The 24,056-nt window shown below is 35.8% G+C and overlaps 1 long non-coding RNA gene across 2 annotated transcripts in view; it reads left to right on the plus strand.

Annotated features, from left to right (window-relative positions):
* The window catches only part of LOC123610742, a 98,782-nt gene that overhangs the window by 62,127 nt on the left and 12,599 nt on the right, over positions 1–24,056 (plus strand). For both annotated transcript variants that reach the window (XR_006718274.1, XR_006718275.1), the window contains exon 3: positions 8,280–8,343. This is a non-coding gene — a long non-coding RNA (uncharacterized LOC123610742). The remainder of the gene's footprint in view (positions 1–8,279; positions 8,344–24,056) is intronic.

The raw sequence follows: 24,056 nt of genomic DNA on the forward strand, positions 1-24,056 counted from the left end.
AAAAGAACAGATCACAAGTATTCTACTTGATGAACTTTTCTCAAAGTAAATACACAATGGTAACCAACATCCAGATTAGGACATAGAGTACTATCAGTTCTATAGAACTACCTTATGCCATCGTCCAGTCACTATAAACTTTCTCCTCTAAAGCTAATAATTATTTTGTCTTCTATCACCAGTTAGTTTTGTTTGTTTTAGAACTTTATATAAGTGGAATCACACAACTCATAAGAAATGGTTGTGTATCTGGCTTCTTTCACCCAAAATTATTTTTGTACGAATCATCCACATTTGTTATGATGAGCACTGAGTGTTATATGTAAGTGATGAATCACTAAATTCTTCCCCTGAAACCAGTATTACACTGTATGTTAACTAACCAGAATTTAAATAAAAGTTTGGAAAACAAAAGATTCATCTACATTGTTTACATATAGCAATGGTTCATTTATTTCAATGTGTATATTATTTCCTCATATGAAAAAATATGTAATTTATTTATCTGTTCTACTTTTGGTGGATATTTTGGATCATTTCCAGGTTAGATATATTACAAATAGACTACTCTGAACATTTTAGTGCAGGACTTTTAATGTTTATGTGTAGAAATTCCTGTTACAGTTATATCTGGGGGTAGAACTATTGGAACCTGGGGTTTACATATGGTCAGATTTAGTTGTAGCTAACAGTTTACCAAAAAGTTGATAAATCAGCAGTGAATGAGAATTTCCTTTGCTCCACATCCTTGCCAATACTTAGCTGCTTTTATGATGGAAACCAAGAAAATATTTCCAATTAAGTTTTCTTGCCCTAGTTTGATCCAGGCAATTTCCCAATAAAATGAGGACTAAATAATTTATAAAAATAACATCAATAAATCAATAATCCAGTGTCCTAAAAGAACATCAATTGATTGGCCACGGCTTCTAACTAGAATATTCAAAATAAGAGCCTCAAATGCAAAAGCAAATAATTGTGTACTAAGGTGTTATCAACATATGTCCAATCAGAGGAAGCATCTGAATATTTATGTAATTGGGCAGAGATTTAAAGCTGCTCGTACAGAACTTGACTGTAGATTCAGAGCCTTAGGGCACCTGGGTGGCTCAGTTAATTGAGCATCCAACTCTTGATTTCAGCACAGGTCGTGCTCCGGGGTTGTGAGATTGAACCCCATACCGAGCCCCTTATCAAGCCCCTCATCACACTCCATACTATGTGCGAAGCCTACTTAAGATTCTCTCTCCCTCTGCCCCCTCCCCAATTCGTGCTATCTCTAAAACAATTTTAAAAGTAAGTTAAACTAGTGTTTAGGTTCAGAGCCTTGCTGGAAAGAGACTAGTTAAGGAAATTAATTTTGTTTATAATGCATCCATAAGCAAAATCATAAATACTTTGAACAAAAAAGCAACCAGTTGCTTCAGAATGTCTTTTGAGCATCTAAGAACACATCGTTATCTATACTACAGGGAATCACCAGATTTGACTGTATACTATGACCTTCACATTTTAAGGAAATTTAGAAATTGACCTAGAGAGTCACTTCAAAAAACATGGTGTTTGCTAGATTCATTATGATTTCTACTGTTTTGTTTCTTATACACAAGATTTCTGTCTCTGTACTTATAAACAAACAAGCAAACAAAACTTCTAATGGTTTTCCTATAAAATATGGTGTTTGATTTCTTATAATTATCCAACAGAATTTCTCTTGGGCCAGTGATTTCCATAAGGAAGGAAAATTGTTTGGGTTAGGGTTTATTTCAGAGGCATGCAAGCCACGTGTGTGTGTGTGTGTGTGTGTGTGTGTGCACGCACGTGCCTATGTGTGCACGTGTGTGTTCTCAGGTAGCAGAGTAATTGAGGTGAAAGGAAAGTACCACTTTTATGGATTTCTTTATCCAAATCCTGAGGACTATTTCTGCAAGAATCAGTAGCTTAACTTGAAATGAAAGCTCAGACAATAGTATAAAAACAAATTATTGATGCAATATGATTTTTGGAAGAAGTAAACTGCATTAGGAGAAGTGTTTTGATATAGAAGACAACAAAAACAATTCAGTACTAGCTTGTAATTTGTCTGAGTATTTTTTAAAACACTGGGCCATGGAATCTTTCATACCTTAAAAGGAAGTATCCTCATTTGAGCTCATCTCAACCTGTGACAGCACTTTTTACGTAGGCCAGTGATGCTGGCTTAACATACTTTAGCATTTTCCCCTTTGCTGAGAATGTGGTGATAAAACAACAAGTTCTTAGATAAAATAGGAGTCTCAAACTTTTAAATTCTATCACTGCACAGTAAAATTTTCTATCTTGCTCCCTCTTTCCCTCATGTTCTCTGTTTTCTCACACACTCACAAAGAACTCTTCCAAGCACTTAAAAAAGGTGGGGGGGATGAAACTCATATTTTAGTTGCTGTGCCATTGGATAAAATCTTTAAGGGAGCAAATGTTTTTAACTTTTATTCAGAAGTCTCTAAATAAAATAGATTATCCAGGAAGATGAATTATATCCTGTATCTCTGAGCCACCCCAGTAAACCAATGTATATATGTTCCAAGGATTATGCATTTATTTCTGTAAGAAGTTGGACACGTACTATCTGGTGAAAGTTGGTTAATTCTTCTAATTCAACTAGGAGTTTCTTTGCTTAAAAAATATCAAATTCTATTTCATGCATATTACCATAGGTGTTCTCACTTTACTCCGTAAAGAAAATGCAGTATGGTTGAAATTTAAAAATGGTACCACTTTATCCACATAATAGGGGCTTTGAAATATACTTTCACTAAAAAACTTTTCCACATCTGGATTTGATTTCATAGCTTCCCTTTTCTCTTGTGTAAATCATTAATTAAAGACTTACATCTAAATATTGGCTCTGCTGCACAAACAAGATAAACCACAGGTCCAAGTAAATGTAGATATTTTGTTATGGTTTATGATCTAGTTTCTTTCTTAGTTTCATTAGTTAGGTCTCCTTTTAGTATTTTCCTCTCTGGTGCTCCTTATGGCACTGCTACAGTTTGCTCTTTCCTCTCATCTTACAGGGTTAATCAGCCACATCGATTCATCAAATAAAGTATGTACAATTTCTAACACTTTCTTTAGAAGATGATTTTGTTGCCATGGTGGCTTTTAGCTCGGAGATTTCTGACATTTGTTGGATCTCATTTCTTCTAGCCCTTTTCTCTTTTTTATAATAAAGTAAGTGAATTTTGCTCAAATTAACATTTAATAAATTTGCAAAAATTATGATTAACTAATTAGATTAATTCTAAGTCTTTTTTCTCTTGTTGAGATTGGGTTAGCATGTGATTTTTTTTACTGTGTTAGATAAGTAACCCTGGTGAAAAGATCTGCTTAGAAAAGGAGAAACACATGGCTAGCAAACACATGTTTAGATAAAAGAGTCAGTGCAATACAAATCTTGGGAGCAGGTTTTCGTAAAATATTTTTTTTATCCTTACTGACTTTGATGTTCTGATTGTATTGTGTTTTATTAGGTGAAGTGTTATCTACTTAAATTGCTATAAAATGATTAAAATTTCTCTAAGCATCAGGAAAAAAATGTTTTTTATATAAAGAGTAAATAAAATCAAACTCAAATAGATTGCCTTATCAGAGAATTATAGAAAAGCCTCTGTCTGGTATTAAGCTTGTGTCTATAAAGTACAAACAAAGCTTTTATTTATTGTTAGCATTTTCTACTCTATAGAGTGTAGAGTTCAATTAAATGCATTTAAATAACTAGCATTCCCTACAGAATTAGCATTATTGCATTGAGTATCTGTGCACACTTACTTGCAACAAACATTCTGGTCCATCATCTGAACCCCATACAGTCTTGTCTTTTTAAATTATTACTAAACCAGGAGAAATAATTGATACAGGTATATCCAGCAAACTGTCTTTCAAAAATGAAGGAGAAATAAAGACTTTTATAGATAAATTAAAGCTATGTGACTTCATTACTACCCTTGTCTTATAAGAAATGCTAAAAAGAGTCACTCAAGTGAAATGAAAGGATGCTAGACAGCAACATGAGAGCATGTAAAAGTATAAAGCTCTCTGGCAAAGGTAAATATGTAGATAAAAATAGAATCCTATAACACTGTAATGGTAGTCCATAAATCACTTTAATTCAAGCATAGAATTTAAAAGATAAAAGCATAAAAAATAACTGCAACCATATTACTAGGTTAGTGGATACAAAATTTAAAAAAAAATACCTAATTTGTGACATTGCTGGCATAAAATGAGGAGGATGCAAAGGAATAGACTTTTTGTGTGCAACTGAAATTGTTACCAGTTTAGAATAGACTGCTATAATTGTAAGATATTTTATGTAATCCCCATGATTACCACACACACACACACACACACACAAATTCCTATAGAAGATACACAAAAGGAATCAAGTATGTCAGTACAAAAAAAATCAATGAAACACAAAGGAAAATAAGAGAGGAAAAGAAAGCAAAATAACTATAAAATATACAGAAAACAACAAAATGTCAATAGTAAATCCTTACCTATCAGTAATTATTTTAAATATAAATGGATTAAACTCCACAATCTAAAGATACAGAGTGACTAAATAGATTTTAAAAACAAGATCTAACTCTGATGTTTGTAAGACTCACTTTAGATTTAAGAACACCCATAGACTAAAAATGAAAGAATGGATAAAGATAATCCATGCAAATGGTAACCAAAAGAGAGCAAGTTGAACTTACTTTTATCAAACAAAATAGACTTTAAGTCAGAAACTGTCACAAGAGGCAAAGGACATTATATGATAAAAGGTTCCATTCACCAGGATGCTATAACAATTTAAATATTTATGCAACTAACACTAGAGGTCTCAAATATATGAAACAAACACTGACAAAATTGAAAGAAGAAATAGAAAGCAATACAATAATAGCAGGGGATTTTAATACCTTACTTTCAATAATGGATAGATCCTCCAGACAGAAAAGCAGTAAGGAAACAGAGAACTTGAACAACACTGTAGACCAAAAGGACCTAACAGACATATACAGAACATGCCATTCAACAGCAACAATCACACATGGAACATTCTCCAGGATAGATCATATGTTAGGCCACAAAACAAGTCTTTTAATATTTTCTAATATTAATAATTTAACAAATTTAATATTAAAATTATATCAATGGAATGAAACTAGAAATCAACCGCAGAAGGAAAATACATAAAGAAGTGGAAATTAAAGAACACACTCTTGAACAACAAAGAGGTCAAAGAAATCACAAGGAAATTAGAAAACATCTTGAAACAAATAAAATCAAAAACATGGTATAAACAAAACATGGGTTATTGCAAAAGCAGTACTAATAAGGAATTTTATATTAATAAACATGTAATTAAAAAAAGAAGAAATATTCCCAATTAAGAACCTAATTTTATGTTTCAAAGAATTAGAAAAACAAACTAAGCCTAAGTTAGAAGGAAGGAAATAATAAAGATTCAAGCAGAAATAAATGAACTAGAGAATAGAAAACAGTAGAAAAGAGTCAGCACACGAAGAGCTGGTTTTCTGAAAATATTAACAAAATTGACAGACCCTTAGCTAAACAAAGAAAAAAAAGAGAAGAACAAAGATACTATTAGAAAAGAAAGCTAAAAACCAATATCCCTGATGAATATTGGTGCAAAAATACTAAAAAAAAACCTAGAAAATTGAATTTAATAGCACATTAAAAAGGTTATACATCACAACCAAGTAGAATTTACTCTTGGAATTCAAGGGAGTTACAAAATATGAAAATAAATCACTGCAATATACCAAATTAACAGTATAAAAGACAATACTATATCCACATGATCATCTCAACTGGTGCAGAAAAATATTTTACTAATTCAACACCCTGTCATGGTAATGACAAAAACACTTAAAATAGGAGTTGAAGGAAATTACCTCAATATAATAAAGTCCACATATGAAAAGCCAACAGATAACATCATACTCAGCAGTGAAAATCTGAAATATTTCCTTCAAGATCAAAAACAAGGCAAAGATGCCTACCCTGCCATTCTTTCCACATATCATTAGAAGGTGTGGCCTGAGCAATTAGGTAAGAAAAAGAAATAAAAGACATCCAAGTCAGAATAGAAGTAAAATTAGTTCACAGATATGTTGCTGAAAGAAATTAAAGACATAAATAAATGGAAAAATGGAAAAACATCCCACTTTCATGCATGGATTGAAAGACTTAACATTGTTAAAATGTCCATATTACCCAAAGCAAAGGTTCAATACATTCCCTATCAAAATCCCAATGGTAATATCTTCCAGAAATAGGAAAAACTCAATGGATTCAAATGGATTTTTAAGGAACTTGAATAGCCAAAACAATCTTGAGAAAGAAAAAAAAAAGCTGGAATTCCTGATTTCAAAACATTTTACAAAGCTACAGTAATCCAAACAGTATGGTACTTGCATAAAGACAGACACAGACCAATGGAACAGAAAGAAAGCTCCCAAGTAAACCTTCACATACATGATCAAAGGACCTTCAACTAGATTTCCAAGATTGCCTAATGGGGAAAGGATAATACCTTCAACAAATGTATTGGGGAAACTGGATATTCCAACTGTGGGAAAAAATGAAGTTGGACTTACCTAACACCCTATACAAAAATTAAAATTAATTAAAGACCTAAGTATAACACCTGAAACTCGCTCTCCTAGGAGAAAATATAGATGAAAAGCTTCATGACGTTGGATTTGGCAATGATTTCTTGGGTATGACAACAGCACAGGTAGTAAAAGCAAAAAAATTAGCAAACAGGACTATGTTGAACTTTACAATTTCAATACAGCAAAAGAAACAATCAACAAGTTTTGTCCACAAGTGAAAAGGCAACCTATGGAATGGAAGAATATATTTTTCAAACTATATATCTGACAGGGTGTTGATAGTCAACATTAATAAGGAATTCCTACAACTCAACAACAACAGCAACAACAAAAAAAGCAAATTAAATCAAATCAATGAACAAACAAACAAACCTGATATAAAAATGGGTAAAGGATTTAAATAGACATTTTCCTGCAATATATATATATATATATATATATATATATATATATATATATACACACACACACACACACACACACACACAGACACATACACACACAAATGGCCAATAAGCATATGAAAAGATGTTCAACATCACTAATATTTAGGTATTTTAGGAAATAAAAAATAAAAATAGTATTGATGGGATGTGGAGGTATGGGAACTCTTGTACACTGATGATGGCAATGTAAATGGTGCAGCTGCTATGGAAAACAGTATGGAGATTCCTCTGAAAATTAGAAATAGAACTGCCATATGATTCTACAATACCATATCTTGATATTCATCCAAAAAAACTGAAAACAGGATTTTGAAGAGATATTTGCACCTCCGTGTTTATTGCAGCATTATTTACAATAGCCAAGAGCTGGAAACAACCTACATGTCCATGGATGGATTAATAGATAAAGAAAATATGGTAGTTATATACAATGGAATATTATCCAGTCTTAAAAAAGAAGGAAATCCTGTCATATGCTACAACATGTATGAAACATAAGGACAATATACTAAATGAAATAAGCTAATCACAAAAAGACAAATACTGCATGTTTTCGATTACATGATGTATCTTGAGTGGTCAGACTCAGAAACATAAAGTAGAATGGTGGTTGCCAGTGGTTGTTCAATAGGTATAGACTTTCAGTTTTGCAAGATGAAAAAGTTCTAGACATCTGTTGCACAACAGTATGCATATAGTTAACACTACTATGCACTTATAAATGGTTAAGGAGGGAAATTTTATGTTTTAGCTTTTTATCATAATAAAAAAGTCAGACGTCCAAAAAGTAATTTTAGGTCTAGGAATATTAAATATAATGTCTAAAAAGGTCATGAGAAAGCATCATTTTTTGGTGGTATTAGTCCATTGATTTCAGTTAAAAAAGAAAAACTGATAAAGTAGAAAGAATAAAAAATTTTCAATGACTTAAAATCTCTGGAAAGTAACCATAGTTTTGCCCTGTACAAGTTCTGAGACATTAGCCAAACTATATTATGTCTCCAAGCTGTTTTTCTTCTCTGTAATGAAAGCAAATAGGTTAATGTGACCACATAGTATATTATAAGAATTGAGTGAGATAATGTGCCTGAATTATCTAGCCTAATGTCTGTCCAGAGTAGATAATGAATTTTCTCATTCCCTTCCCTTTTCCTTCCAGTTCACTAAATATCGATTGAGTGTCCACTGATGCATGGCACTGGAAAACCATTCCAAAAAGATAGGTAAAGTATTTTTAAATTATGTGACAAATTATTTAAGAAAATATTAATTTTAATGTAAAGTATTAATAACATAACATGAATTATAAATGAAGAATATAAAACAATATTAAGTTATTGCTAGATGCCAGACACCATAAATGCATGATTGCCTTATATCTTATCATTCTGACAACAATATGAGGAAGACACTATTATTAGTCTTATGTTACCAATAAGGAACCTGGGGTTTAGAGAATTTAACCTATCCAAAGCTCCAACTATTATAGGCAGAGCATGACTCCATGTCTGACTCTCAAATTCAAGTTCCCAACTGCTACTGTACAGTACTGTGTATAGAGAATGAGCTCTAACGTGGAACAGCCTTGCCTAATAATTCAACCAAAAGGTAATAGTCTTTTTCTTAGCTAAGGATAAGAGAAAGGGGAGAGGAGTAAGCAAACCTCCTTCCTTCCCATAGACTTCCAAATTTCTACTTCTTTCCAGACCTCAAGTAAAATGAATTTTATGGTTTCCCCAATTTCTCTCTCAGTTTTATTCTCTTGGCAATTAAGTGTTTCTAAAATGGTTCACAAATGGGAAACAAACATGGACTTGGACAGTTGATCCTAGCTTTAATGGAGGAGGAAGAATGAGCATTACCTTGAGAAATGAGTGAATTTTGAATAGACTGAGAATATAGGGGAAGGCTAAGAGGTAAGAATTAGCAGGACATTTTTGTGGCCAATAATAAGATTAGTCATTCTAGAGCAGAGGTTTTGCTTTGAAAGATTAAGCTGAAACATGTATGGAGTTTTATTAGACCATTCACGTATTAGATTAGACCATTCATGACCCAGATTGTTGGTTATCAAATCACCTTGAAGAAAAGTAGATATTACTAAAGACTGTGGAAACCTTCCCAGTAAAAGCCTGGTAGACCCATTAAGTAACTGCTAAATCATTTGGTGCAAAAGGTGTAATTGACCCAGAAATGTTGACAAAAATGATTTTCCACAGGATAGGGATATAACAAAAGAGTATTTTTGCCTTCCCCAGCTGGATCAGACTCTTTCTATTGCTCATAGTTTTGTTTCAGGTAGAAGTGTAGGATAAGGCAGAGGCAGTATCTTTTTAAGCTTGTTCATTTTCTCTGAGTAAAAATGCGTCGTTGTGCTTTCAGATCTACTCTTGTGTATTGATCTCAGTCTTTACATACACACACTCATATGCATACACATGCAAACAAGAATAGACAGAAAAATAAAAACAGGGAAAATACTTGTAGGCTATTTCCAGCCATTATGTAAAAGTTGTTAGTAATTGGTTTATACCTTTCCCTAGGTCTTTGCTTGAACTTGAGTTTTATTCAAAGTCTATTGTATAAGTGTCATATTATAGTTGAAAAAAGCAGTATTCAGTTTGTTAATGCTATGAAATACAGGAGAAAGTCTGCTATTTTTTTCATCTTTCATTAGAAATATGTCATAAATACCATCCCAAAATGTTACATGAATATAGATAGAAATATAAATATTTTAAAGTAGATAGTGAAAAACGAGTCTGGATTTGTGCTTTTTAAGTATGCATGCAGTAATTATATAGGATCATTTGAATCATATATGCTATGGATACGTTCTTGGTTACCTATAGATTTCAACAAAACTGTTCCTGTTTCTTTAAATTTAAAAGTATGCTGGGGGTACCTGAGTGGCTCAGTCAGTTGAGCACCCAACTTTGGCTTGGGTCTGATCTCATGGTTCCTGACTTCAAGCCACACGTCAGGCTGTGGGCTGACAGCTCAGCACCTGGAGCCCGCTTGGGATTCTGTGTCTCTCCCTCTCTTTGCCCCTCCCCCACTCAGTCTCTCTCTCTCTCTTCTTCAAAAATAAGTAAAAATTAAAAGAAAAAAAAGTAGGCTGGAAGTAGAAAATGGTGACATTATCTATGTCACATTCCTGGGTGCAGCCAGCACCCAGCCATTGCTCAGTGAGACCCTCACCCAGAGGATATGAGCAGGTCAAAGCCACAGTCCCTCAGAAGTGAGGGGTCAGGAAATAAAGCCGTATCTGAGATAAAACTCAGGAAGGAGGTGCCGCCTGGCAATGTGACAACTTGGTCACAGACAGTGTACAAGCAGGGAGTGGACAGAAGCTGAAGACAAAGGACAAGTGCATGATTGCTGATCGAGGAGAACAGAGTTCTGATACTAGAGACTGGGTAGCTGGATGACACCCCTCCCACGCATGCACAAATACACCTACAAGTGCCACAACAGTCCACCCCAGTAAGCTAAGCAGCACCATCTAGTGGAGGATGGAGCTGTTACACTAATCCCTGCCTAACTGGGCCAACCTCGCTCTTCAGGAACACCACAAGTCTCTCCGCCTGCTTACTTTATGGACTATGGAGTGCTTCATAATTTGACTTCTAGGGGAAAACGATGTTATTTCAATTGTATTTCAGTCTGTTTTGCCACTCCATCTATTCAATTTTATTTTTTTTTTCTTTTTCATTTCTTTTCTTTTTCTTGAATACAGAAAGAGGAAAAATTTGTTTTCATTTTCAATTTTTATTAAAAATATAGGAAGCCATCAAAATCCTCAAAGAGAAAGCAGACAAAAACCTCTTTAACCTTGGCCGCAGCAACTTCTTATTCTCCATGTCTCTAGAGGCAAGGGAAACAAAAGAAAAAATGAACTATTTGGACCTTATCAACATAAAAAGCTTCTGCACAGTGAAGGAAACCATCAGCAAAAATAAAAGACAACCGATGGAATGGGAGAAGATATTTGCAAATGACAGATAAAGGGTTAGTATCTAAAATCTATAAAGAACTTATCAAACTCAACACCCAAAAAAACAAATAATCCAGTGAAGAAATAGGCAACAGACATGAATAGACACTTCTCCAAAGAAGACATCCAGAGGGCCAACTGACACATGACAAAATGCACAATATCATTCATCATCAGGGAAATACAAATCAAAACCACAATAAGATACCACCTCACGCCTGTCAGAATGGCTAAAGTTAACAACTTAGGCAACAACAGGTGTTGGCCAGGATGTGGAGAAAGAGGATCTCTTTTGCATTGTTGGTGGGAATGCAAGCTGGTGCAGCCACTCTGGAAAACAGTATGGAGGTTCCTCAAAAAATTAAAAACAGAACTACCCTATGACCCAGCAATTGCACTATTAGGTATTTATCTAAGGGATACAGGTATGCTGTTTCAAAGGGGCACACGCACCCCAATGTTTATAGCAGCACTATAGACAATAGCCAAGTATGGAAAGAGCCCAAATGTCCATCAATGGATGACTGGATAAAGAAGATGTGGTATATATACACAATGGAGTATTACTCAGCAATCAAAAAGAATGAAATCTTGCCATTTGCAACTACATGGATGGAACTAGAGGATATTATGCTAAGCGAAATTAGTCAGAGAAAGACAAATATCCTATGACTTCACTCATATGAGGACTTTAAGATACAAAACAGATGAACATAAGGGAAAGGAAGCAAAAATAATATAAAAACAGGGAGGGGGACAAAACATAAGAGACTCTTAAATATGGAGAACATACAGAGGGTTACTGGAGGGGTTGTGGGAGGGAGGATGGGATAAATGGGTAAGGGGCATTAAGGAATCTACTCCTGAAATCATTGTTGCACTATATGCTAACTAACTTGGATGTAATTTTTAAAAATATATTAAAGAAAATGGTAAAAAAAAATAAAATATTTACCTTGGTTTATATTTAACCGTATTTCATTTCCTATTTTCACTTATACAATATAATTCTTAACATTGATATATGTCACGATATTAAATATCATTAATGTCTTGTTATTTTACTGAGTATTAACCCATAATCCTCCATAACTTTAGAGTTGTCTTACAAGTTAAATTACTTTATTTAATGTCAAGTTGGTAGTTCAATAGTCAACCATGGCCCCCAACACATAGACTACACACACACACACACACACACACACACACACCCCTCCTTAGATGCTATATTTAATTAGATTTTCTGTAATAGTGTCATAACAACATTCTGGAATATATAGAATCTTTCATTAAAGAAAAAGATGCCAATCCCAAGATTCTCAAAATTTCAGTAAAAGAAACAGATTTCTCATATTATTCTAATGTAAAGTGTTACCAACATTTCCATAAAATGAATTATTCATTTCTTGTAGAGCTTAGCCAATATATTTATTTGTATGTAAAATTTAGTTAGATAAGCAAGATTTATTTAACCTCTATATTTAAAACATCTATATTTAAAACATCTTATTTCTCACACTATTAATAATATATAAATTTTAATGATAGTAATTTTTTCTGTTATCTAACTATAATTTTAAAATAGGAATTTCCTTTCCAGTGATTCTGATATATCCCATTATTTTTAAAAGAGATATAAAATTTAACATTTAAAAAAATATTTTTCATATATCTATAAGATGAAAATTTGAATATAATTTAAGGGTTAACTCAATAAAATTAACTTTACTATGTATTTCAAATGATTTCTCTCTTAATTCAAGAAATATTAATAGATTTGCAATCTTAATCATAAAATCACTTTGTTCAAAACAAATATATATTCTGTAACCTAGTTTCATATAAAACTTTCATCAAAAACCACTTAAATATATCTTTATTCTAAGTTGCAAAAATGGATAACATAAACATAAATAATCATTCAAGCTAAATAGTAGTGTTCACACACAGGACTTTGGTTTCCAGAATGGCAAAAGAGGAAGGTTCTTTACAGATTCACACTCCTGCATATAACAACAATAAACTCTGGACAAAATAGAACAATAACAAAATTAAACTAGCAACTGGAAAGCTCTGGACTGTGAGCAAAGATGTGGAGACCCTTGCAGGAGAGCTAAAATTTGAAAGAAGATTCCAAAATGGTTTGAATTTCACACTATTGTAGATTTGGTCCAAGAGCAGGCAATAGTTATACAAGCAGCTAAGAAAAGTCACCCACTCTCAAGAAGTAAGCAATTAATAGAAGCCAATTCCAAGATGTACCAGAAGTGAAAAATATCAGAGAAGGACATTCCATAACTACTGTAACTATATAATAAAGCAAAGGGAAATATACTCATATTGAAAACCAACTTAGAAAATCTCAACAGAAATATGGAAAATATTTCTAAAACCTCCCAAAATTTTGGAATTAAAAAATAAAATATCTTATGTAAGTGGTGAATCACTAAATTCTATTCCTGAAAACATTATTATACTATATGTTAGTTAACTTGGATTTAAATTTTAAACTATAAATAAATTAAATCAATCAATCAATCAATCAGTCAATCAATCTTGGGGTGCCTGGGTGGCTGTCGGTTAAGCATCTGACTCTTGATTTGAGCTGAGGTCATGATCTCATGGTTGTGAGATTGAGCCCTGCCGTGGGCTTCATACTGGGCATGGAGCCTGCTTAAGATTCTCTCTCCCTGTCCCTCAGTCCCTCCCCTGCTCCCTCTTAAATAAATAAGTGAATAAATAAATAAATAAATAAATAAATAAATAAAGTATCTTAAATTGAAAATTCAATAGATATCTATCTATAATAGGATAAGGGAGATGACAGAAAAGAATCAGTGAGCATAAAAGATAGATTGTGGATATGATCCAATCTAAAGAAAAGAGGGGAAAAAATGAAAACATAAATTTTCAAGAACCTGTCAGAAAAGACGATCAAAATAAGTAATTAATGTGTACTTACTGTCCCAGAAGAAAGGAAAGAGAAAATGAAGTAGAAAAATTATATGATGAAATCATGACTGATAATCTCTCTAGTTTGGGTAAAAGATATAAATTTAGAACTCCTTAAAGCCCAGTAGACCCCAGGAAACATAAATGCAAAGAAAGTCATGCCTAGGAACAATATACTCAAACTCCTAAAAACAAAAGATAAAGAGAAAATCTTGAAAGCAACCAGAGTAAACAACATACTACATTTGGGAAACAATTCCTCTAGCTTACTTTAAAAAAAAAAATATTAATTTAGTTTGAGGGAGAGAGAATAAGCTGGGGAGAGGCAGAGAGATAGAATTTCAGGCAGGCTTCACACTCCAGTGCAGGGATACAGGGCTGGAACTCACACACCATGAGAGAATGACCTGAGCTGAAATCTAGAGCCAGACTCTTAATCAACTGAGGCTCCCAGGCACCCCACTCTAGCTTTCTTAATTGGAAACTACAGAAGCCAGAAAGTGGGGGGGTTATTTAAGAGATGACATTAAAAACATTAAAAAACAAAAAAAACATAATAACAAGAAAATAGTTAACTCAAATTTCTATTTTCAGTGAAAACAACCTTGGAGTACAAAAGTAAACAAAAATATTAGTTAAGAGAATTTGTTGGCAGCAAACCTAGACTATAAGAAATGCCAAAGGAAGTTTTCATGCGGAAGGGAAATGTTTTTTGAGAAGAAATGAATAGCACTGGAAATGATAAATATCTGGATAAAATAAAAGAATAATTTCCTTAATTTAAAATTATATAACCATTTGAAGCAAAAATTAATATTATAATGCAGATGTAACATGTATTGCAATTATAACTACAAAATCCTCGTCTGACTGAGGAACATATTTTAAAAATAGCAAGATGGTAGGTCTAAATCCATATCAATGACATGTTAATGGATTAAAGATTATAGTCTGATTAAAAGGCGAAAAATTTCACGATAGATGTGAAAGCAATACCCAAATATACTGTTTATGGGAGATACACTTTACATATAAAAACACAGGTAGTTGAAAATAAACAGAAGGAAAAAGATCTATCAGCATAAGAAGGTTGTAAATACTATATTAGTATCAGATAAAATAGGCTTTAAAATACTGCCTGAGGTAAAGGACATTTCATAATGATAAAAAGATCAATTCATCAGAAATACATAACAATCATGAAAGTGTACAATAATAAGACAGCTAAGATGACATGAAGCAAATAGAGGCATAATTAAAGGGAGAAATAAAAGGTTCTACAATCTTTGTAAGAGGTTTTAACACTCTTTTTTCAGTAATCCCTACAACTAGGAAAAAATATCAGTTAACAGGTAGATAATCTGAACAATACTCTATGACCTTGACATCACTGAAATTTATAGATTATTATATACAACTGCAGAATACACATTTCAGTCACAAAGATTCACCACGTGACAGAAAACACAAGTGTTATTACACTTAAAAAGATTGAATGCATACAGAGTATGTGCTGTGATCCCAATTAAATAACCCAATACAAACTAGGCAAAAGATTTGAGAAGACATTCTGCAAGAGAAGATGACTGACCAATTAGCACAAGGCTCTCAACATCATTAGCATTAAGGAACTGGTGTTAAAATTCATAAGAAGATAACACCACACGCAAGGATGGCTAAAATTAACAAGCTGACAATACCAAGGGCTGCTGAACATGTGGAGCAAACAGAACTCTCAAACACTGCTGATATAGAGGAAAAATGAGGTAATAACTGGAAAAGTGTTCCGCAGTTTCCTAAAATTTTAAAGATAGACTTATTGTACTGCCTAACCGGTTATTCCATTCTTATGCATTGAATCCAAAATAGTGAAAACAGAGTCTTGTGAATGAATTTTTATAGCTTTTTTATTCACAATACCCCCAAACTGGAAACAATTCAAATGTCCATCAGTCAGTGAAAGGATAAGCGAGATGTGATATAGTCATACAATGGAATATTACTCAGGAATAAAAAAGAGAGACTATGAATACATTCAACAGAGGATGAAACTTTATTTTCATTTTTACAATGTTTATTAAGATAACAAATTTATAAATTAAAGGACTCAGAGGCACATAGTTTAAAAGGCCAATACCATGGGAAAAACAAAGTCAACACAGAAAAGAAGACACACACAGTTACAAACAATACATGATGTTTTTAAAAGCCACATCCCAGGGCGCCTGGGTGGCGCAGTTGGTTAAGCGTCCGACTTCAGCCAGGTCACGATCTCGCGGTCCGTGAGTTCGAGCCCCGCGTCGGGCTCTGGGCTGATGGCTCAGAGCCTGGAGCCTGTTTCCGATTCTGTGTCTCCCTCTCTCTCTGCCCCTCCCCCGTTCATGCTCTGTCTCTCTCTGTCCCAAAAATAAATAAACGTTGATAAAAGCCACATCCCCCCAATTAACACATCATATGAATCATCCTTCACAATTACCATGATAAAAAGTTATTTCATCATATGAATCATCCTTCAAAATTACCGTGATAAAAAGGTGGAAAAATAACTCCACCTACTGAGCATAGAAACTCCTATTTATACTGAACTGCCCTGCATTTCATCAATACTGTTTAATATGGCCTCTTCTATTCTGCCATTAGAAGTATTGAAGATGTTATAGCTATTGTATTTTCAAATGCACATTATACTTAAATTTGCTCTTCACTGAGAACAATTGAGTATATATTTAATCAAATCATAATACAAATGCTTTCGTGTTGAAAACTCATTTTGTGGGGACAAGTGTACAGGGAGGAAGTATATGTACAATTATGTTGTTTCTGAAGGACTACTCAGAGATGGATGAATCTTGAAATCATGATGCTGAATGTAAGAAGTAAGGCACAAAAGGGGCGCCTGGGTGGCGCAGTCGGTTGGGCGTCCGACTTCAGCCAGGTCATGATCTCGCAGTCCGTGAGTTCGAGCCCCGCATCAGGCTCTGGGCTGATGGCTCAGAGCCTGGAGCCTGTTTCCGATTCTGTGTCTCCCTCTCTCTCTGCCCCTCCCCCGTTCATGCTCTGTCTCTCTCTGTCCCAAAAATAAATAAACGTTGAAAAAAAAAAAAAAAAAAGAAGTAAGGCACAAAAAAGTACACAACATATGATTCCATTAGTATAAATGTCTAAGAAATGCAAACTAATCTATACTGACAAATAAATAAGTGGTTGCCTGGGCTCAGAGCAAAGGGAATGATGGACTACACTGGGACACAAGGAAACATTGGAGAGTGATAGAAGACTTCCAGATCTTGTGGTGTGGTTTTCAGGTGTGTATGTCTGTCAAAAATGTATCAAATTATGTATTTTTTAAGTGGACACAGCTTACTACACATAGGTTACACCTCAATACAATTGATTTTAAAAAATATACGCTTTTCACCAAAATCAGTACTCTTTAAAAGACATCATCAAGAAGGCTCCTGGGTGGCTCAGTCAGTTGAACATTTCACTTCGGCTCAGGTCATGATCTCACAGCTCATGAGTTCGAGCTCCGCGTCAGGCTCTGTGCTGACAGCTCAGAGCCTGGAGCCTGCTTCAGATTCTGTCTCCATCTCTCTCTGCCTCTCGCCTATTTCTCTCTCTCTCTCTCTCTCTCTCTCTCAGATATAAATATTTTAAAAAATTTTTCAAAGACATCAATAAAAAGACAAACATAATGTCAAAAATTTAAGTTGAATAAATAAAAATTCATTGTCATTTGATAAATTGTGATTATTGAAACCTGGTAAGAGTTAAAGTTGATTTTAGAAATGTTAACTGGATCCGGAGGGAAGATGGCGGCGTAGGAGGACGCTGGGCTCACCGCGCATCCTGCTGATCACTTAGATTCCACCTACACCTGTCTAAATAACCCAGAAAACCGCCAGAGGATTAGCAGAACGGAGTCTCCGGAGCCAAGCGCAGACGAGAGGCCCACGGAAGAGGGTAGGAAGGGCAGCGAGGCGGTGCGCACTCCACGGACTGGCGGGAGGGAGCCGGGGCGGAGGGGCGGCTCGCCAGCCAAGCAGAGCCTCCAAGTCTGGCTGGCAAAAGCGGAGGGGCCTAACGGACTGTGTTCCCACAGCAAGCGCGACTTAGCGTCTAGGAGGTCATAAGTTAACAGCTCTGCTCGGAAAGCAGGAAGGCTGGAGGACAAAGGGAGGGAGAGCTGCTGAGCCCCCGGACGACAGAGCTCAGTTTGGTGGGGAACAAAGGCGCTCGCCAGCGCCATCTCCCCCGCCTATCCCCCAGCCAAACCCCAAAGGGAACCAGTTCCTGCCAGGGAACTTGCTCGCTCCGCACAAACACCCAGCTCTGTGCTTCTGCGGAGCCAAACCTCCGGCAGCGGATCTGACTCCCTCCCGCTGCCACAGGGCCCCTCCTGAAGCAGTCCACCTAAGGAGAAGCGAGCTAAGCCTGCCCCTCCTGCCCCCGTGCACCTTGCCTACCCACCCCAGCTAATACGCCAGATCCCCAGCATCACAAGCCTGGCAGTGTGCAAGTAGCCCAGACGGGCCACACCACCCCACAGTGAATCCCGCCCCTAGGAGAGGGGAAGAGAAGGCACACACCACTCTGACTGTGGCCCCAGCGGTAGGCTGGGGGCAGACATCAGGTCGGACTGCGGCCCGACCACCAACTCCAGTTATACACCACAGCACAGGGGAAGTGCCCTGCAGGTCCTCACCACTCCAGGGACTATCCAAAATGACCAAACAGAAGAATTCCCCTCAGAAGAATCTCCAGGAAATAACAACAGCTAATGAACTGATCAAAAAGGATTTAAATAATATAACAGAAAGTGAATTTAGAATAATAGTCATAAAATTAATCGCCGGGCTTGAAAACAGTATAGAGGACAGCAGAGAATCTCTTGCTACAGAGATCAAGGGACTAAGGAACAGTCACGAGGAGCTGAAAAGCGCTTTAAACGAAATGCAAAACAAAATGGAAACGACGACGGCTCGGATTGGAGAGGCAGAGGAGAGAATAGGTGAACTAGAGGATAAAGTTATGGAAAAAGAGGAAGCTGAGAGAAAGAGAGATAAAAAAAATCCACGAGTATGAGGGGAAAATTAGAGAACTAAGTGATACACTAAAAAGAAATAATATGCACATAATTGGTATCCCAGAGGAGGAAGAGAGAGGGAAAGGTGCTGAAGGGGTACTTAAAGAAATTATAGCTGAGAACTTCCCTGAACTGGGGAAGGAAAAAGGCATCGAAATCCAAGAGGCACAGAGAACTCCCTTCAGACGTAACTTGAATCGATCTTCTGCACGACATATCATAGTGAAACTGGCAAAATACAAGGATAAAGAGAAAATTCTGAAAGCAGCAAGGGATAAACGTGCCGTCACATATAAAGGGAGACCTATAAGACTCGTGACTGATCTCTCTTTTGAAACTTGGCAGGCCAGAAAGAATTGGCACGATATCTTCAGTGTGCTAAACAGAAAAAATATGCAGCCGAGAATCCTTTATCCAGCAAGTCTGTCATTTAGAATAGAAGGAGAGATAAAGGTCTTCCCAAACAAACAAAAACTGAAGGAATTTGTCACCACTAAACCAGCCCTACAAGAGATCCTAAGGGGCATCCTGTGAGACAAAGTACCAGAGACATCGCTACAAGCATAAAACATACAGACATCACAATGACTCTAAACCCGTATCTTTCTATAATAACACTGAATGTAAATGGATTAAATGTGCCAACCAAAAGACATGGGGTATCAGAATGGATAAAAAAACAAGACCCATCTATTTGCTGTCTACAAGAGACTCATTTTAGACCTGAGGACACCTTTAGATTGAGAGTGAGGGGATGGAGAACTATTTATCATGCTACTGGAAGCCAAAAGAAAGCTGGAGTAGCCATACTTATATCAGACAAACTAGACTTTAAATTAAAGGCTGTAACAAGAGATGAAGAAGGGCATTATATAATAATTACAGGGTCTATCCTTCAGGAAGAGCTAACAATTATAAATGTCTATGCGCCAAATATGGGAGCCCCCAAATATATAAAACAATTACTCACAAACATAAGCAACCTTATTGATAAGAATGTGGTAATTGCAGGGGACTTTAACACCCAACTTACAGAAATGGATAGATCATCTAGACATATGGTCAATAAAGAAACAAGGGCCCTGAATGAGACATTGGATCAGATGGACTTGACAGATATATTTAGAACTCTGCATCCCAAAGCAACAGAATATACTTTCTTCTCGAGTGCACATGGAACATTCTCCAAGATAGATCATATACTGGGTCACAAAACAGCCCTTCATAAGTTTACCAGAATTGAAATTATACCATGCATACTTTCAGACCACAATGCTATGAAGCTTGAAATCAACCACAGGAAAAAGTCTGGAAAACCTCCAAAAGCATGGAGGTTAAAGAACACCCTACTAACGAATGAGTGGGTCAACCAGGCAATTAGAGAAGAAATAAAAAAATATATGGAAACAAACGAAAATGATAATACAACAATCCAAACGCTTTGGGACGCAGCGAAGGCAGTCCTGAGAGGAAAATACATTGCAATCCAGGCCTATCTCAAGAAACAAGAAAAATCCCAGAGACAAAATCTAACAGCACACCTAAAGGAAATAGAAGCAGAACAGCAAAGGCAGCCTAAACCCAGCAGAAGAAGAGAAATAATAAAGATCAGAGCAGAAATAAACAATATAGAATCTAAAAAAACTGTAGAGCAGATCAACGAAACCAAGAGTTGGTTTTTTGAAAAAATAAACAAAATTGACAAACCTCTAGCCAGGCTTCTCAAAAAGAAAAGGGAGATGACCCAAATAGATAAAATCATGAATGAAAATGGAATTATTACAACCAATCCCTCAGAGATACAAACAACTATCAGGGAATACTATGAAAAATTATATGCCAACAAATTGGACAACCTGGAAGAAATGGACAAATTCCTAAACACCCACACTCTTCCAAAACTCAATCAGGAGGAAATAGAAAGCTTGAACAGACCCATAACCAGTGAAGAAATTGAATCCGTTATCAAAAATCTCCCAACAAATAAGAGTCCAGGACCAGATGGCTTCCCAGGGGAGTTCTACCAGATGTTTAAAGCAGAGATAATACCTATCCTTCTCAAGCTATTCCAAGAAATAGAAAGGGAAGGAAAACTTCCAGACTCATTCTATGAAGCCAGTATTACTTTGATTCCTAAACCAGACAGAGACCCAGTAAAAGAAGAGAACTACAGGCCAATATCCCTGATGAATATGGATGCAAAAATTCTCAATAAGATACTAGCAAATCGAATTCAACGGCATATAAAAAGAATTATTCACCATGATCAAGTGGGATTCATTCCTGGGATGCAGGGCTGGTTCAACATTCGCAAATCAATCAACGTGATACATCCCATTAACAAAAAAAAAGAGAACCATATGATCCTGTCAATCGATGCAGAAAAGGCCTTTGGCAAAATCCAGCACCCTTTCTTAATAAAAACCCTTGAGAAAGTCGGGATAGAAGGAACATACTTAAAGATCATAAAAGCCATTTATGAAAAGCCCACAGCTAACATCATCCTCAACGGGGAAAAACTGAGAGCTTTTTCCCTGAGATCAGGAACACGACAGGGATACCCACTCACCGCTGTTGTTTAACATAGTGCTGGAAGTTCTAGCATCAGCAATCAGACAACAAAAGGAAATCAAAGGCATCAAAATTGGCAAAGAGGAAGTCAAGCTTTCGCTTTTTGCAGATGACATGATATTATACATGGAAAATCCGATAGACTCCACCAAAAGTCTGCTAGAACTGATACATGAATTCAGCAAAGTTGCAGGATACAAAATCAATGTACAGAAATCAGTTGCATTCTTATACACTAACAATGAAGCAACAGAAAGACAAATAAAGAAACTGATCCCATTCACAACTGCACCAAGAAGCATAAAATACCTCGGAATAAATCTAACCAAAGATGTAAAAGATCTGTATGCTGAAAACTATAGAAAGCTTATGAAGGTAATTGAAGAAGATATAAAGAAATGGAAAGACATTCCCTGCTCATGGATTGGAAGAATAAATATTGTCAAAATGTCAATACTACCCAAAGCTATCTACACATTCAATGCAATCCCAATCAAAATTGCACCAGCATTCTTCTCGAAACTAGAACAAGCAATCCTAAAATTCATATGGAACCACAAAAGGCCCCGAATAGCCAAAGTAATTTTGAAGAAGAAGACCAAAGCAGGAGGCATCACAATCCCAGATTTTAACCTCTACTACAAAGCTGCAATCATCAAGACAGCATGGTATTGGCACAAAAACAGACACATAGACCAATGGAATAGAATAGAAACCCCAGAACTAGACCCACAAACGTATGGCCAACTCATCTTTGATAAAGAAGGAAAGAACACCCAATGGAAAAAAGACAGTCTCTTTAACAAATGGTGCTGGGAGAACTGGACAGCAACATGCAGAAGGTTGAAACTAAACCACTATCTCACACCATTCACAAAAATAAACTCAAAATGGATAAAGGACCTGCATGTGAGACAGGAAACCATCAAAACCTTAGAGGAGAAAGCAGGAAAAGACCTCTCTGACCTCAGCCGTAGCAATCTCTTACTCAACACATCCCCAAAGGCAAGGGAATTAAAAGCAAAAGTGAATTACTGGGACCTTATGAAGATAAAAAGCTTCTGCACAGCAAAGGAAACAACCAACAAAACTAAAAGGCAACCAACGGAATGGGAAAAGATATTTGCAAATGACATATCGGACAGAGGGCTAATATCCAAAATCTATAAAGAGCTCACCAAACTCCACACCCGAAAAACAAATAACCCAGTGAAGAAATGGGCAGAAAACATGAATAGACACTTCTGTAAAGAAGACATCCGGATGGTCAACAGGCACATGAAAAGATGTTCAACGTCTCTCCTTATCAGGGAAATACAAATCAAAACCACACTCAGATATCACCTCACGCCAGTCAGAGTGGCCAAAATGAACAAATTAGGAGACTATAGATGTTGGAGAGGATGTGGAGAAATGGGAACCCTCTTGCACTGTTGGTGGGAATGCAAATTGGTGCAGCCGCTCTGGAAAGCAGTGTGGAGGTTCCTCAGAAAATTAAAATAGACCTACCCTATGACCCAGCAATAGCACTGCTAGGAATTTATCCAAGGGATACAGGAGTACTGATGCATAGGGGCACTTGTACCCCAATGTTTATAGCAGCACTCTCAACAATAGCCAAATTATGGAAAGAGCCTAAATGTCCATCAACTGATGAATGGATAAAGAAATTGTGGTTTATATACACAATGGAATACTACGTGGCAATGAGAAAAAATGAAATATGGCCTTTTGTAGCAACGTGGATGTAACTGGAGAGTGTGATACTAAGTGAAATAAGCCATACAGAGAAAGACAGATACCATATGGTTTCACTCTTATGTGGATGCTGTGAAACTTAACAGAAACCCATGGGGGAGGGGAAGAAAAAAAAAAAAAAGAGGTTAGAGTGGGAGAGAGCCAAAGCATAAGAGACTGTTAAAAACTGAGAACAAACTGAGGGTTGATGGGGGGTGGGAGGGAGGGTGATGGATATTGAGGAGGGCACCTTTTGGGATGAGCACTGGGTGTTGTATGGAAACCAGTTTGACAATAAATTTCATATATTAATAAAAAAAATAAAGTTATAAAATCAAAAAAAAATATTTTATACAAACAATAGGAATTGCATTATAATAGATTTTAGCAGACGCTTTAATGAAGAATGTTTCATAGGCAACTTTTTGGTAATAAAATTGGACTAATTCAATATAAAAAAAAAAGAAATGTTAACTGGATTACTCCATTTACATTGTCTATGCAAAATGAACAAACCTTTTTTTTAAAACTTTAAAGAGAAAGGAAAAGAGTTCTACTCGAGCCCGAGATAGGACTACTGCCTACGATTCACC

The sequence above is a fragment of the Leopardus geoffroyi genome, chromosome C2 (genome assembly GCF_018350155.1).
Source record: "Leopardus geoffroyi isolate Oge1 chromosome C2, O.geoffroyi_Oge1_pat1.0, whole genome shotgun sequence".
NCBI classification, from domain to species: Eukaryota; Metazoa; Chordata; class Mammalia; order Carnivora; family Felidae; genus Leopardus; species Leopardus geoffroyi.